The sequence below is a fragment of the Furipterus horrens genome, unplaced genomic scaffold (assembly GCF_987537825.1).
Source record: "Furipterus horrens unplaced genomic scaffold, mFurHor1.1.pri manual_scaffold_2, whole genome shotgun sequence".
Lineage (NCBI taxonomy): Eukaryota > Metazoa > Chordata > Mammalia > Chiroptera > Furipteridae > Furipterus > Furipterus horrens.
In genome coordinates this window covers 145,170,248-145,182,622 of record NW_028327172.1, presented here as the reverse complement: position 1 = coordinate 145,182,622, position 12,375 = coordinate 145,170,248, and the positions used below count along the sequence as shown (strand labels likewise).

General features: G+C 36.9%; 1 long non-coding RNA gene across 1 annotated transcript; it reads right to left on the bottom strand.

Annotated features, from left to right (window-relative positions):
- Positions 1–679: 679 nt before the first annotated feature.
- Positions 680–10,087, bottom strand: LOC150019671 (uncharacterized). Its single transcript, XR_016509281.1, has 3 exons — positions 9,933–10,087; positions 2,742–2,871; positions 680–941 (listed from the first exon to the last, which is right to left on the bottom strand). It is a non-coding gene; the product is annotated as an uncharacterized LOC150019671 (long non-coding RNA).
- Between the last annotated feature and the right edge of the window lie 2,288 nt (positions 10,088–12,375).

Genomic DNA, 12,375 nt, shown 5'->3' with positions numbered 1-12,375 from the left:
TAGGGTCCCACACTTTCATAATCAATGTCCTAATATTTACATAAGAGCTTTAGTGAGTCAAACTACATTTTAAAATTGACAAATTGACAAAACTGACTCAGTCTACAAAAGAAAGAAAGAAAGAAAGAAAGAAAGAAAGAAAGAAAGAAAGAAAGAAAGAAAGAAAGAAAGAAAAGAGAAGAGAAAAAAAGAGAAGAGAAAAGGACAGAAAGGTTAAATTAGGGAAGCATAAAATTTTCTGGTCTTTTGACCACATCTTGGCCTAAAATTTAATAGGCCAAGATTGTCATTTTCTTTCTTCAAGAATTGCACAATTCTCATATTCCTCATTCTCAACCATAACAGTGTTCACAGCAGTAACTTGGTCTGCCAAGTTCTCACCCTCAATATACCCCTTAGTCCGTATTAGCACAGATAACATTTTACCACTTTTGCCACAAAATACAGTGCCAAACCCCTTCATGGTAACAGGATTTTCACGGCTTTGAAACTCAATCAGGTGAAGATAATTCATCCTATATACCAATATCTTTGAGAAGCTAGTTAGCAACCATTCTTATGAACATGTCAATTAAGAATGAGTAACATACAACAAACAAGAAGCATTCCATTAGGTTAAGCAGAAAGTAATTTATTATCAACTTTCAGCTGGTTTCAAAATACTATACAAGAGCTGAAGCGTAAACTTTAGGAAACATTTTTAGGGAGAGATCACAGATTCCAAAGTCACTATCTGTATTGGTGTTTAGTTCTCTCAGGGCCTGGATTAACATACCTTGTGTATGGTGCACCCAAGGAAATTAGGAGCTTTGAGAAAGGGCTGAGAGAATAATTATAGTCTACATTATCCATGGTATTACATAATTCTTCTTCCAATGGACCTTGCCACCTTTCAATCAATGAGTTCCAGACATGAAAATTGGCTCAAATCAGGCCTATATCTGTTAAGGAAATTCAGTTGATGAGTAATAACCTTTAAACAGAAAGCACCAGGCCCAGATGATAACATTGGTGACAAATACCAAAGATTTAAGAAAGAAATTATTCCAATTTTCTACCTCTCTTCGAGAGACCTGTTCAGTGATTACCAGCTTCTCCCTTTTTGCTTCTGCTTCCACCTCAGGATCAGCCAGAGGAAGTCAAATATGCTCCCCAAGCCATCACATAACATGGCTCACATTTAGTTAGCTAGTTCACCAATGTCATTGCCACGCACTAACATCCAATGAAGACACACCCAAAGCCCTTCCTTTTATCATTATAAAGTTTCCCTACTTGTCTACCTAACTTTGAGTCTATGTGGAAGTGACAGAGACTGGCTCTTGCTATAGCAAACTCTGAATAAACGGCCTTTGGTCATTCTCCTTTTGGTGGTCTTTGTTGATTTCCACACTGGGGATTAACAAGCCTGCCCCAATTTGGTTTGACTGTCCTGCCCAGTCTGGGAGAGAGGGATACATCAACTCAAGAACTTGGAGATAAAAGTGCATTATATGTGTTTAAAATACAGTTATTCAGTGTGTTCTGCCATGTGCGTGATTTTAACCTATGATTCAGGGTCTAAGCTTTGCCCAGCCCTGGCTCTGACCTTAGAACAGCAGACCTGCCTTGTGTGAACATAGAAATGTCTCTGGAGCTCTGCACTGCACCCACTAGGCAGCAGTCTCCTCCCCGGCCACATCCATGCACACTCCCCCACTGCGAGCTCTCACTCAAACTTGAACTGCTTGCTAAGGACCCACAGTCCCCCATTACCTCTCTGCAGGCACCAGTCCCACTTAACAGTAAGCAGTCCACTCTGCTGTCTTTGGTATCTTCCAAATACCCGAATTCTTGCATTTACTTCCCGGGTCACTATTGGTAAAATCTTGAACAATTGTACTATCGCCTTGTGCAGGGACTATTTTGCCCCACGTGCTCTGCAGGGTGGTGCTCATTTTACCCACAATGTGATATGTGCACCTGCCCCAAACCTCGTCCTACCATCTCTTTTCTTAGACTACTCTCACTACCACCTGTAAGTGGTTCCAGTCACTCAAGAGCAGGCACTAAAATGGAGGACAAGAGATTTATTTGGGGGGACCCCTCATCATGAATAAAGGACTGGGAGCTGGAGAAGAAGGAAACATCTGCTAATGCCTTGGAGAGAAGAGGGAAAAGGGATTGGATAAGAAGAATCTGGGACTATAACACTGATAATTTTTCAGGAATCATTCCTTAACTGTTTAGATATTATAACCAAACTAATAAAACCAACTTAGGAAAACAGTTTTGCATTATAATAGCCATTTCTTTTACAAAGTAAACGTATGGTTTTTTTTTTTGCCTTTAAGACTTGAGGATGTTTTGTTGAAAAAAATTTTTCCCACAGGACTCAACATATGGTGTGATGAGCACATTCTTACTTGAAGGAGAGCTGTCTGGAGACTCTGGAGTAATCAGAATGGCATGATCCCGCCAAGCTGTGGGCTTCCCTTGCTTTCCACCACAGAGGGGTGGGTGTTTCTATTCTGGGTTTCTGCCACAAAATACATGCAACTTTATAGAAAGCTAACTGTGTCTAAATGAAGAGAGTATAAGAGAAGTCAGATTTCCAATAATTATTTGAGTTTGTCTTTTCAAGATATCTATGAGCACACATAGATATCTTTGGCAGCCACATCACACTCAGGGTATTTCATGTATTGACTGTTTTCCTCTCCAGCAAAAGAGATAACTTGTACCAACATGATACTTCTGACCTGAATTCCTCCCCAGGAGAACCAGAAGCTGATATGTGTGGCACGAGCCATCCCATCAGGCCTCAGGATGGAGGCATGTACTCCGCAAGGCTGTGGCCCAAGAAAAATGATTTCATAGTCTTATTTCAACCTGTGGACAAGCAGAAATGAAGGACAAGACACAGAATGACTGTGCTAACTCAGTCTCTAAATTTCTGTGGTCCCTTTATCTCCTGAAACCCCTTACCCACATTTCCTGTCTCTATTCCTACCTAGGGACAGAACAAGTGTAAGGTCAGATCTGTACAGATTTTGGGAGATAGTCTCTCCCCCTTTTCCTTCCTCCATTCTGTCCCCTGGTTATGTAATCTTATGTCACTGCAGCACCCCACCTCGCCACCCATCCTGTTAATACTCAGTTACCTAAATCTCTTTACCTCACCATCAAAATATCTTATATCTCCCGGACACTCAGAAATTCACCCTCTGATTAATTCACATTGGAAAAAAAAAATGTGACCACAAAGATTTTGCATTATTTAGTGGAGTTTAATAATAAAATAATATATTTTAATGTGTTGAATTTAAAATAGTCTTGAAAAGGGTCAGGATTTCTGGCTATTTGTGGGAAATAATTTCCCACAAGAGGAACTGCTGGAAAAACCAGACTTTGCTAATGTTGCAGCATAGATAAGAAACTGATTCACTATATTAGTACTGATAACACGAGTTATTTTAGCCTCAGTTTATTTTGGTTGCCTGTAACAGCTTTATTCAAGTTACCCACTCAGATGGGAGAGGGAGGAGGATTTGTGGGAAATATGCATTAGCACTAGAGTGACTCAATCAGTTTTTAATTGATTGCCAAGCAGTTTTCTAAGTACTAAGGATTATTATGGTAAAGAAGTCAGACATATTTCATGTTTATGTGTGTTTATAATAAAGGAAGCATCCAATGAAAAATAGAATAGTTAATATAAAAAGAAGAGAGTACAGACAGCTAGAAGAATAGAAAAAGAAAACAGGGAAGAAGGCAGAAAGATAAGGAAGAAAGGAAGGAAGAAAGGAAGGAAGAGAGGGAGGGAGGAAGGAAAAATTTTAATGCACTTAAGTTCAATAGGGAAAAAAATAAAACTGATATTTAGAAAGTATGTGGTGAGGCAATTTTTTTTGAGAAGGTGCCATTTAAGCTGAGGCTTAAGTACCGAGACACTCATGGGAAGATCTGGATTAAGTACATTCCAAGCAAACTGAATAGCAAGTGCAAAGGGCCTGAGGTGAGAATCAATGTCAGCTCCCTAGGACATATATAAGAAGGAAAGGTGTGGCAGGTTAGAAGAGCAGGCAGCTTGTCAGTGCAGCTGAGCACATGGAAGGATGGGAAGAAGGACTAGAAAGGAGGTCAGAGAGGTGGAAAGAAGCCTAATTACGTATGGAGTTTTGTCTTTACTGTATAAGCAAAGAAAAGCCACTGGGAGATTTTTTTGCAGAAGCAGTTTATCATCTGATATACATTTTTAAATATCTTTTTTTATTGTTGTTTTACTACAGTTGTCCCATTTTTACCCCATTGATCTCCACTGCCCCCACTCCCACAATCATTCTCCTCCTGTTGTCCATGCCCATGGGTCATCTATACTAGCTCCGTGACTAGACACTTCCCCTTCTCCCCCCATCCCCACCTTTCCCTCTGGTCACTGTCATTCTGTCCCTTGTTTCCATGCCTCTGGTTCTGTTTTGCTCATTTGATTTTTTTTTTTTTTGTTCATTAGGTTCCTGTATTGGGTGAGATTATGTGGTATTTGTCTTTTGCCACCTGGCTTAATTCACTTAGCGTAATACTCTCCAGTTCCACCCATGCTGTTGTGAAAGATAGGAGTTCCTTCTTTCTTTCTGCTGCACAGTATTCCATTGTGTAAATGTTCCACAGTTTTTTGATCCACTCATTTACTAATGGGCACTTGGGCTGTTTCCAGCACCTGGCTACTGTAAATAGCACTGCTATGAACATTGGGGTGCAACAGTCATTTTGGCCCCCGTTTGGAGAACAGGGAGAAGAGGCACAGGAACGGAAGCAAACTAGTCACCTAGAAGGTTGAATAGGACACATGAGAAGGTAGAGGGCAGCCTGGCTGGTAATGGAGGAGCTGGGTGAGAAATTCAAGAACTGAGAAGCTCTGGAGTAGAATGCCTTCTCTCTCACTCTTGCTCCGATATTCTGGACATGTGGATTTTCTCAGGCTGGAGAGTTGCCTCTTTCCCCTCTCTCTGCTGGGAGATTCAGCTGCTTACTCATAGATTTTGCTTCCTCAACTGTTCAACTGTGTCTTAAAGATAAACCCTGTCATGGCCACTCTGTCCCTCTCTAGATGTCAGGAACTTTAGGTTTTAGTTTCATCTCTTCACTCCTTTTGCCTCTGTGTTGATTAATTCATGTTTCTGAAATGAAATGGCCCAGCTCTTCTTCTCATGCTAATAGTTATAGTTTTGTTTTTACTTTACTTAATATTGATTATGAGTTTAAGTGAGATAAAATATTGATTTCAAATTTAAGGAAAAATATATGTTTTTAAATTAATCTCTCCTAGTTACTCTATATTCAATTAGTTTTTAAGCTTATTTTATAACTAATAATATTTTATAATATTTTCTGAAAATTATAAACAGACCAGAGATTTATCTCATTGTTTTTAATACAATGCTGTTTAAAAGAAGGCTTTGTGTAAGATAAGACATAATGAGAATACCAATAGTGTTCTCATGGTCTTGCTGAAGTTTCATAGGAAATCTAGTTTCAGAGCTGAATAAAATGTTTATCATGGAAGAAAACAGTGACTCCGTGATAGAGTAAGATGGTAGAGAACCTAAGAAAAACAATAAATGGGAGATGAACGACATAGGGCCCCTTATCATTTTAGGACCACAGTTTATGTAATATTTGATTTTATCATGAGCAGGGTGGTCAGTACACAGCTTTGGGTGAGCAGCCAGCAGGTATTCACCGGGTTTTAGATCTTAAAGAGGATGAAACTAGAGTACTTGCATTCCAGGTTAAGTCCGGGATCTCAGGCTGAAAAGCAGCAAACAGGCTTGGATAGAAGCATCTCCATATTTCCCACCATTGGGACAAAGACTGGGCAAGGTGAGAAAATTGGAGAAGGTAGCCATCTGCAATATGATTTTATTTGAGTTTACCTCATTTATTTAATTTTGTATTGGACTATGAATGATACATAGGAAAAGAACACTCTATTTTAGTATGAGAGAAATTCCTAGATAAAAGTTATAACAAAAAAATCTGGTAGATATATAAATTCCTTAAACTTGGCAATACTCAAACCCTGTTTAGGAAAAGGAATCTTATTTAAAATAAAATTCCTGTAAGTTTACAGAATCTTTCCAAAGAAATTCTGTACATTTTAGAAGAATCTCACTTTAGTCTTCTCTCAATTATTTCATTTTGCATGTAAATCACATAACTAGTACCTAGTGGCCTCTAGCACAGCTCCATTGTTCCACTTAATGCTTATTAATATCTACCATTTGTCAAGCACTCAGGTTGGCACTGAACACATAGAGATAATGGCAGCATTGTCCCAACTTCATGGAAATAACAGCAAATATTCTAGAACTGCATTCCAATTTACTGTGTAAAGGATGTATTCTAATGAATTCAATCTATATTCAAAATTTATCTGGAAGTCCATTGAAAATACAAAGAATAGTTCATTTAGAAGGATATCAATGAGACTATAAATACCTGCACGTCTTCAGAAGGTATTGCAGAAGCAGATCAGAGACTCATTTCTATCTTTCAAATTTCCTCCAAGTTATACACTAAGGATTTTTTCTTAATATGTTTTTTTTTAATTTACCAAATATTAATACATATGCTTTCAAGTAAAAAGAATTTACATTTTATATTATATTATATTATGTAGTGGAAGCACAATATAAAATCTAATTTAAAGAAATGACAATCATTGCAACAAGGAAAGTCTAAGTACTGAGAATCTAGGTTCTGGCTTGGGGGAGACACTTCTATGGCACGAGATTTATTTTCAAGTGATGAAATATAGTTTCAAAGACTGAAATGGATCACAGGAAGGAAGTCTGATTTCAACATCATTAAGACTCCTACATAACCCATCTTTGAAGTCCAGGACTCTCTTGTTTCCTTGATATAAAAACTGATACATTCCACTATAACAATATGCCCACAGCAGTACTTTCAATTTCAAAAACTTTTGAATTATTTAGCTGTACTGAGTGACATAAATGGCACTCTGCACACAAAATGCAGTCAGCTAGTGAAACCAGGAATCCACCAGACCAAATGTAAAGAATCATAGAGTTTCCTAAAGTAATGATTATTTCAAAATTTTCTTTATGACTTTTGAACAGTTTTCTTCATACCAAAATGTTCCAATTTTCTTTATTTTTTTTCTATTTGTGTAACTCAAACAATTCATATTCTGGTCTTAGAATTCAGAACCACAATCACTGTGAGCTTATTTAATTAAAATGGATAAGTCTATATTTTTAGTTTTCTGTTCAATCCATATGTCTAAGACTTCCATTCATTCTTAAGGTTAGCTCTGTTCCCGTTTGGTAGGTGGAAGTCACATAATTAATGCCTGCAATTCATTCGGATCTCCCAAGGTACTTGAGACAAGTTGGGGGAAACATTCCAGTCAGTCATCTTTTCAGTGTCTTAAAGTTGGTAGATTCTAGAATATGGCTGCTACATAAATGAAGCCTTGACTTATAAGAATTCCCTGCTCTTTTCCAGAGTGCAGTCTAATGGCTCACTTGTCTGCTCCCCACCAGAACTGAGGACAAGGAGGATGATGTTTTCTTCTTTAATATATCACCAGTGCACAACAGAGTAACCCCACAGAAAAGCACTCACAAATAATAATCAATGGACTTCACAAACTGTAGGCTAGGAATTGATACCAACCCAGAAACATATTTAAGAAGAGTTCAAAGAAGGTGTGTGAGCCATTAAGAAAGAAAACTACCCTGTTTTCTGTTAGTCTTCTGATAACCTCTGATATTATTGGGATTTAGTTGGGAAAAATGTGTGTTTGATTTAAGCACAGCTATGTAGAATTCAGTTCTTATTTTAAAAAGTTCCAAATAACTTCAAAATATGTGATGCCAAAGTCAAAGTAGGTAGGTAATTGCATGCTACTCTGCTTTGAACTCAGCAATGACCTATATGTGGGACTGCTGAAGGCATTCTCCACTAATCTGAAGCTGTGGGGAATACCCAGCAATTTAGATGACAGAATCAAGGTTTCTAATTTAAGGTCTTATACTTAGCTCAAAAGATAATATTTTTAATATGTATCAAAAACTATAACCCAGAAATTCCAGTTTTAAAATATTAAAGAGAACAAAATTATCCAAAAAAAATTCTGCGTAAAGTTTTGTTCAAAATTCATCCCAGTTTTTCAAAATAAGGGAATATGTAAGTAGTGGAAAAGTTTAATAAACATGATCATTTGTACAATTTATTTACTGGAAAGTCATTGTATAGGTCATGGGTTGACAAATTCTGGGTTGTAGGTTAAATTTGTCCATGACCTCTTGTTGTACAGCCTGTTAGCTAAAAAATGTTTGTATATATTTAAAGTGCTACAAAATAAACAACAAAATAAAACAAAGAATATTATGTACCAGAGACTGCATATGACTCACAAGGCTAAATAAAATATTTACTATCTGGCCCATTCCAAAAATTGTTTCCTGACCTCTGGCATAAAGCTATAAAAATTGACATAGAAAGATGTTCATATCATAAATAATATACAAGACTTCATGTGTATAATTTCATTTTATAAAATTTTGTAAACACACCTACAGACACAGAAATATGTAGAAAATAATAAGTTCTGACAGTGACAAATTCTAGATTATATTTTTCTCTATAATTTTCACTTATAGATTGATTTTATAGTAATGTACATGTATCATTTTTAATAATAAAAGGCTATTTTCATTATGAAAAATAGAGCTACCTAAAATATAGTAAGTTCTATTATTTATCAGCCCTCTATTTTATGTCAGGCACTGTTCTTAGGACTTGACATCATTTACTCACATGAATCCTTACAATATCCAATGAAATAAATACTTTTCTAATCTTATTTTCAACTTCAAAACTAAGAGTCAGGAAGGTAATTAGTTGTCCAAGTTTGCCTAACTAGTAATCAATGGAGCTGGGGTTAAAATCTCAATAACACTGCTCCTGAAACTATGTGGCCAGCCACTCTATTGTACTGCCCGACAGAGACATGGATCAGATGGGGCCACCAAACAATTGGGAACAACTCCTGGTTCCTTTTTATATTAACTTTTATGCAAATCAATGTGTGATATGGCATCCAGAAAAGATAATTTATCCTTTTGTTTCATGAATAGTGCCCAGGACCAAAGAAGTTATAATTCTGCTCCCAATTTAGAATGTCCAACAGCAACTTGAGAACTATATTCAGTTTTAAGTGTCCTGTGTGGACAATATTTCAAAAACGATAAACTGATGATCTGAAACATTTCAAAAGGAGAACAAGAGGACAAACAGAATTATAAATCAACTTGAATGTTTGTCTTCAGAAGTTTAGCAGTAAAAAAAAAAAAAAAAAGAAATCAAGGAAAATCATTCATTTGTCTTCCGAGTTTGAAGATCATTTATATGGGATTGCTAAGCCTTTTTCTCCATGACCCCAAGAGGTTTAATTAGGACCATGAGGTACAAGTCATGAGGCAGTAGCTCTCACCCTAATGTATGCAAAAATGGTTTTCCTTAACCCTAATAGCACAAGAAAGAGACTATTCACTTCTGTGGTGTGCCACAACTTCAAAGGTTTTATAAAAAAAAGGGGACTGAGTGTACCACCTTTCAGATGGCAACCACAAGGGCACTGTAAAAATGGCCATAGAATAAATGGTAAAATTGTTCCAGATACTAGGTACAACTTGGCAACGTAAAAAGTTGACCAAAGAGGCCAGTGCATTCAAACTTCATACTTGGAGATACCCACCACTGGATAGAAAATAATAATTTCTCTATTCAGGATGAGGATGCCAGGAAAGAGCACATTGATTTTTAGGTATTTCAGTTCTTCAAGGATATACATAAGGTAGACAGTGAGAACCAAACTGTCAATCCCAACCCTCAGCCTGGAAGCTGAAATCAAACCATACCTTACTGTCTTCATTAACTTGGTTCTGCTTTCTTTTACTGTCTTCATTAGCATTTCTTTACTCTTCCAGGACTCTCCTTGGGCTTGTATCCTAAAACTCCTTGAGTCTCAGCTTCAAAATCTTCATCTGCTGTTTCCAACAATTTTGAACTCTCATATCATGATTCTTACCCAATTCTAATCAAATTCTTACATTGAAAGACTTGCATTAAGCCAAAGTTACAAATCTCTGAGACACTGCCAAGCTTTTGAGTGATGATGTTTTTCTTTGCCTGTTAAGTAACAAGTTTAGCTTTGTCTCATCAAAAAGTTTTGTTGTAATGTTTTGGGAGCCAGCTTTTGACAAAGGCAGCTAGAGAAGAGTGGCACCAAATAAAAGTGATTACAGAGAGACATTAGAAATCAATATTATATGTATAAGGAAAATTAAAGTAGTGAGATACAAACAACTTGGCAACATCACAATGATGACAGACATCTGAAGTTGAGGCAATCAGTTCAGGAAATACATGACTAGAAATAAAGAAAACAATTGTGTGTCCATGTGTGTTTGTGTTTAGAAAAAAATGGAACTTGAATTATGCTACTTCTGTTATTTAACAAATGACTAAAACTCTTATCCCTCCGTATGACATACATACAACCTGGCATGATAGGCTTAAAGATGGAGTTAGACAAATAAACCAGACATGGAATATGCCAAATGGGCTGATTAAATCTCAGTAACGCACAGTTCCTTGACATTTGCTTTTGTACTTGCCCTTTCCCTTTTGTTCTTTGGTAAGAGTGCAAAGGTAGGAGTGAGAGGGAGGGAACTATCGGGCAAGCTGCTTATTATTATAAAACTTTATAGAATGGAACTTCAGAGGCTTGAAAGGGAAAGGGAAGATGTCCAAGTAAATAATAAAGTTTTTTTTTCACTTTTCAGTGGTAAACAAAGACACATCTGGTATTTCTCACTTTATTCACCATTCTATTTTCTCTTGAACTACTTTTGCTTCAGCCTTTAAAGGCCCAGATGTGTTCTAAGTTCTTAGAATTATAGTTCGATAAAATCCACAGCCAGAGAATATAAAATGTGAATGGTATGAGTTAGAGATGAGAAATTATGGGTTAGAGACACTTGCAGCAAAAACTGAAAGGTAAGTTTAAGGCAGATGATTAACAAAAGCCAGCAAGAACTAGGAGAAAAACCATAAAGATGCACTAACTAAGATAAAGATAAGGTCAAATCACTAATAAGAAGTTGGAATGGCACCTATATGATGGCAGGGTATCTGTAATTATTTAACTAGAAACTAGAAAGTAAATTAGGGGAAAAAGCCACCATTAATCATCTGTGATAGATTATAGAAACAGAGGAAATAAAAGGAATCTAATTTAACATAGTAGATAGACACAGAATATCCAACCCAAAATAAGATAATATGAACAATTCTGGAATCTAATAAAAAGATATATAATATTTTTGTTAAGACTATGTCTGGAGTATTTTACAAAATATGTGAATGGTATTCTTTGCTTGCTCTCATTTTTAGAATTGTGAAGGAGTAAAGAAACCTAAAACACCATGGAATGGCATAGAAAACTTGACTGTGCTAAAACAGCAAAAGTGTGGGAAAAAAAAAAGTATCCACTGGCTCTCACCTGCAGGTGATGTTAACCCTCTACTGGGCTACACAAGTGTGGATCAGTGGCACCAGCAAAGAGGTCTCCAGGTGACATTAATAGAGAAGTCTCTATCAGTGTCCTAGTCCATTTAGGCTGCTCTAACAATACTTTGGACTGGTTGGCCTATAAACAACAAAAATTGATATCTTGCCACTCTGGAGACTGGGACGTCCAAGATGGAGGCACCAAAGATTGGGTGTCTGGTGAATATCCATTTCCTGGTTCATAGTTGACACCTTCTCTCTGTGTCCTCACATGGGAAAAGGGACAGAGTTCTCTGAGGTCTCTTTTATAAGAGCATGAATTTCACTCATCATGATCCAATCACCTCCCAAATGCCCCATATCCAAACACCATCATGTTGGGGATTAGGTTTCAATACATGAATTTTGAGGGGACACAAACATTTAGTCTATGGCATGCAGGAGACACAAAACAAAAGCTCCAGGTGTAAAGGTTGAAGGCAATGCAGAGCTAGAACCAAAGAAAGTGAGTTCAAGAGGATCTGGAATGTTCCCCAAAAATGGCTGATACAAACAGTAGTGATAACCATGACACAGGATTGAGAGCACCAAGGCAGAGGAGAGAGTGAAACTTTGACTCCTGGGTCACTCAATGTTTTGAAGTCAGAAAGGTAAGAAATAAGAAGGTAGGATGGAAACCAGAAGAGTGTAGAGTCCCAAAAACTAAGTTAGGAAAGAAAGTAATTGTATTTCTTACACTGTACATTCATCCCCATGACTATTTTGTAACTACGAATTTGTACATTTTAA